Source organism: Xylocopa sonorina, unplaced genomic scaffold (assembly GCF_050948175.1).
Source record: "Xylocopa sonorina isolate GNS202 unplaced genomic scaffold, iyXylSono1_principal scaffold0079, whole genome shotgun sequence".
NCBI lineage: Eukaryota > Metazoa > Arthropoda > Insecta > Hymenoptera > Apidae > Xylocopa > Xylocopa sonorina.
This window is the reverse complement of record NW_027490150.1, coordinates 62501-67500: the sequence shown is the minus strand read 5'-3', so window position 1 is coordinate 67500 and position 5000 is coordinate 62501. Positions and strand designations below refer to the sequence as shown.

At 54.3% G+C, this 5000-nt stretch overlaps 1 non-coding gene and 1 pseudogene across 1 annotated transcript; both read left to right on the top strand.

The window, feature by feature from the left end:
* The first annotated feature begins 1780 nt into the window (after positions 1–1780).
* LOC143432348 (5.8S ribosomal RNA) lies at positions 1781–1935 on the top strand. Its single transcript, XR_013102978.1, has one exon. It is a non-coding gene; the product is annotated as a 5.8S ribosomal RNA (ribosomal RNA).
* A 1676-nt stretch (positions 1936–3611) lies between these two features.
* The window catches only part of LOC143432303 (large subunit ribosomal RNA), a 4566-nt pseudogene continuing 3177 nt past the window's right edge, over positions 3612–5000 (top strand).

Here is a 5000-nt window from a genome sequence, read left to right as displayed (position 1 = left end):
GTCGGAGCAGCCTCGTTGTCGAGAGTCTGAAACACCCAACGTCCGTTGCCGAGCACTTACGAATCATTTACGCTCGCTTCGCGTCGTCGGGGTTAAACATAGACCGCTCGAGGCTGTTGTACGGCGAGTCCCAACGAATTTTCACCCGAACGGCCCGCTTCGTATCGACTTCACGAATTATCGTGAGAGCGTGTGGTCGCGCCGTAACCTGTTCAAGTCGATCGTATCGTACCGTTCCGTTCGGAGGGGACGATTCGTCGCTGCACAGCCTCGTTGTCGAAGAGTCTGAAACACCCAGCGTCCGTTGCGAGCTCTTACGAATCATTTACGCTCGCTTCGTGTCGTCCGGGTAAATATAGACCGCTTCTCGAGGCTTGCAACCGGCGAGTCCCAACGAATCTTTACCCGAACGCGCGCGTGTCGTCGACTTCGAATTCGTGCATGGAGCGTGCGTGGTGTCGTCGCGCGTAACCTGTTGAAGATGGTCGATCGTACCGTTCCTTTCGGAGGGGACGATTCGTCGGTAATAGCCTCGGTTGTCGAGAGTCTAAGACGCGCCCAGCGGTCGTTGCGAGCTTTCGAATCATTTTATGCTCGCTTCGTGTCGTCGGGTGAACGTATAGACCGCTTCTCGAGGCTTGTACAACCGGCGAACGTTCTAACGAATTTTTTTTTACATTTACCCGATCGGTGTTTACGGTACATTAGCGGACCCCTCGAGTTCTCGTAATCGAGAACTCGTCGGGTCCGCTTTTTTATTTGCCATTTTTTCAGAAAGCAATACGCCGCTGGCACTTTGCCGTTTTCCCACTCCCAGAATTGTGCCGTTCAGCTCAGAGGGGACCCGTTCCGTTCCGTGCCGTCCACACCCATAACCTCGTTGTCGAGAGTCTTGAAACCCGCCGTTGCGAGATCGAACTTTACTTGCTCGCTTCGCGTTGTCGGGAAAAATATAGACCGCTCGAGGCTGTGTGGTTGGGCGAACGGTGTGGAGCGTCCTAACGAATGTACGAATTTTTTTTTCGTTTACCTGAGCCTTGTTGGAATCGACACGACTGGGTGGTATTGGAATTTTGAAGAGACCGTCGTCGTCGTTCGTTCGTTCGGAGGGGACGATTCCGTCGCTCGCGCCCAAGCCTCGTTGTCGAGAGTCTGAGAAAAACCCGCCGTTGCGAGATCGAATAATTTTATACTCGCTTCGTGTTGCCGGGGAAAACTCTTATAGACCGCCTCGAGACTGTGCGCGAAGACGACGAGTGTGTCCCATCGATGATAACATTGTTACGTTCACCCGAACGAGAGAGCGTCTTGTCGATCTCGAAAGCAATACGCCGCTGGGTGTTTGGTCTTTTTTCTTCTCAGTTCGACGCGCACGTTCGTTCCAGAGGGGACGATTCCGCCGTTGCCCGTTGTCCTCGTTGTCGAGAGTCTGTAATCCCGCCGTTGCGAGCTCGAACAGTTTATGCTCGCTTCGCGTTGCCGGGAGGTAAAAGACCGCCTCGAGGCTGCTGGTACGCGGAGGAGTCCTAACGAATTTTTGAAGGGATTTTTTTTTTTCTCTTCGCACCTGGACGCGCGCGTGCATTTTTTCGTAACTTTGAGGGAGACCTTACGCGCGAACCATCGGCGTATGCGTTTCATCCGTAGGACCGATATATCGTGTCGCCTCGAACTCCGTTCGGCGACGCCCGCGTCTCTTTCACCGGGGACGTTTGGGTATCGACTTGTTCGAACTTTAGTACCAAGAGACTCAAAGATCAATAAAATATACATATACGATTACCCTGAACGGTGGATCACTTGGCTCGTGGGTCGATGAAGAACGCAGCTAATTGCGCGTCAACGTGTGAACTGCAGGACACATGAACATCGACATTTCGAACGCACATTGCGGTCCACGGATACAATTCCTGGACCACGCCTAGCTGAGGGTCGTTCACGTAACCAGAATACTGCTTGCGTTGCGTTTCGTCGAATCTTTCTTTCCCTACGGTGCTCGAATCTGCCCGCCGTCGTTCATTCTCGAATTAAATTACGAACGTTTCTGAGTTCGGGCGGCACCGAGAAAGGGAGGAAGAGGAGCGATACGCGACGTACGAGCGATCGTTGGACGTTCGTCCGAGTCGTCTGTGGCCGTGCCGAGGCAATCCGCGATTGGCAACGTGTGTGTGCGCGTGCGGCGTGCGTAAACGCGTTCACGGAACTCGACGGTGCGTCGATCACGAACTCGCGTGAGTTCTTCGTGGCGTCGTGAGTCGTCCGTTAAACGGACGACCGCCCACGGGAACCGCTTCGTGTTTCGATCGCCGATTTTGTTCCGCGTTCCGAATTCGCACACCCGCCACACGCATCGCCTTCGCCCCGCCTTTAGCGCACGATACGAACATGCCGCGCGCTCGACGTCGTTTAAAATGAATTGTTTTTTTCACGCCGCAAGACCGAGGGAGAATTCTCGGTCGAGAGAGAAGAGATATACAAGAGAGAGAGAGCGACATCGTCGTAACGCGAGGGACGATGATGCGCATCCGATCGTTCGAAGTTCTCCTCGTACAGCCCCAGGGTGTTCGATCAGAATAACCCGTTCTCTCTGTTCTCTCCGCGCGTGTGTATACCATGTTTCCGCGAGGGAAGAAAAGATCTCTCGCGCGGACCGTCACTCGAACATAGGCCGTCGTTGCGTCCGTGTAGCGTCGCAACGTTTCTGGCCTGTGACGCGTGTCCGCGCTTCGGAGATCTCCCGAAGCGAAACTCGAATCGGTAACACGCGCGACAAAGGAGAGAGTTTTCGGAGCAGATACGGGAAGATTGGCTCCCCTTTGGCGAGGCTCGAGTTTTTTTTTCTTCGACGAGGTGCCGCCTCGGTGCCGCAAGGTACTACCGCCCTACTTCGTGATCATCGAGTGCGTTGGTCACCCCATGTCTTCGTTGTCGAGACGGGACCGCGCGACCAAAAGCCGGTCATCCAGTCCCCGGAAGCGCAGCTTGCGCTACGATCGCATCGTACGCTTTTCCACGCGTGCGTTCCCTTTTATTTCCCGTTCACGCAGCAGAGAGATTCGTGCGGGCGCTCCAACTCGGCCTGTCCTTCGTTCCGAAGGATCAGGGTAATAAAATCGGGGGAAAAGGAGCCGCTCCGTTTCGATCTCTGCGTGTTACGCGCGGAAGGTGTGGAACCGCTGGAGAGTGTAAACGGTTTGTCGATCGTTCGCAGCTACGACGATAAAGAGGACGGATGTTAAAGAAACGCCGGTAGCTTGGTCGTCTAGCGAGAGTCTCGTATTTTTTTTTTTCTTTTATATTTTTTACGAATCTTATATATAAAAGAAATACCGACACACGAAAGGCATTGGCGAGGTGCATAAAACGCTTCGACGAGAACACAACAACGAAGAGAGGTGCGTGTAGTTTCTTCTTGCCGGTTTCTCGAGCGGTAAATCAAAGGATCGCTGTGTCGGAGATGGACGAAAGTTCTTTTCGTCGTCTGCCGTCCCCGTTCGCCGATGCTCTCTCCTCGTCTTGTATATATTTATACATACGAATCTCTTTTTTTTTTACCTTCTCTCCGTAAGCGAGCTCGATGGCACGAATGAATTTCGTGCGTCACGTAGAGACGACCTCAGATTAGGTGAGATTACCCGCTGAATTTAAGCATATTACTAAGCGGAGGAAAAGAAACTAACCAGGATTTCCTTAGTAGCTGCGAGCGAACAGGAATGAGCCCAGCACTGAATCCCGCGGTTCCGCCGCTGGGAAATGTAGTGTTCGGGAGGATCCGTTTATCCCGAGACAACGAATCGCGTCCAAGTCCATCTTGAATGGGGCCATTTACCCACAGAGGGTGCCAGGCCCGTAGCGACCGGTACGCGTTTCGGGAGGATCTCTCCTTAGAGTCGGGTTGCTTGAGAGTGCAGCCCTAAGTGGGTGGTAAACTCCATCTAAGGCTAAATACGACCACGAGACCGATAGCGAACAAGTACCGTGAGGGAAAGTTGAAAAGAACTTTGAAGAGAGAGTTCAAGAGTACGTGAAACCGTTCAGGGGTAAACCTGAGAAACCCAAAAGATCGAATGGAGAGATTCATCGACGACGATACCGGCTCCCGACGGCGCGCGATGCCCCGGTGGTACCCTCGCGGTACCACGGCGAGCGGCACGCCGTCGTCGGCGAACGTTCCGGTGATGTAGTCGTGCACTTCTCCCCTAGTAGAACGTCGCGACCCGTTGCGCGTCGGTCTACGGCCCGAGTGGGCGCCTGTGGCGTCGCAATCTTGCGCACGCGGCAGACCCTCGGTCGCCCGGCCGGCTGCGCGACGGTACTCGTACGGTATCGGGCCGCAACCAATCCATTCTCGAATGTGTGTGCGTCTAGCCCGCCGCAAGCTCGGTCAGACTACCCGGTGGTACGGACTTTGCGCCGGCTCCGGGCCTGGCCAGCTGTTAGCAGGCGGTGTCCTCGGACTGGCCAAGCTTCGAATTACCGGTCGGCGACGCTACTGCTTTGGGTACTCTCAGGACCCGTCTTGAAACACGGACCAAGGAGTCTAACATGTGCGCGAGTCATTGGGATTTACGAAAACCTAAAGGCGAAATGAAAGTGAAAGTCGGCCTCCGCGTCGACCAAGGGAGGATGGGCCGCGTACCCATGCGGCCTCGCACTCCCGGGGCGTCTCGTTCTCATCGCGAGAAGAGGCGCACCTAGAGCGTACACGTTGGGACCCGAAAGATGGTGAACTATGCCTGGTCAGGACGAAGTCAGGGGAAACCCTGATGGAGGTCCGTAGCGATTCTGACGTGCAAATCGATCGTCGGAACTGGGTATAGGGGCGAAAGACTAATCGAACCATCTAGTAGCTGGTTCCCTCCGAAGTTTCCCTCAGGATAGCTGGCACTCAAAGAGACATACTTGAACATATGTGCGATGAGTCTCATCTGGTAAAGCGAATGATTAGAGGCCTTGGGGCCGAAACGACCTCAACCTATTCTCAAACTTTAAATGGGTGA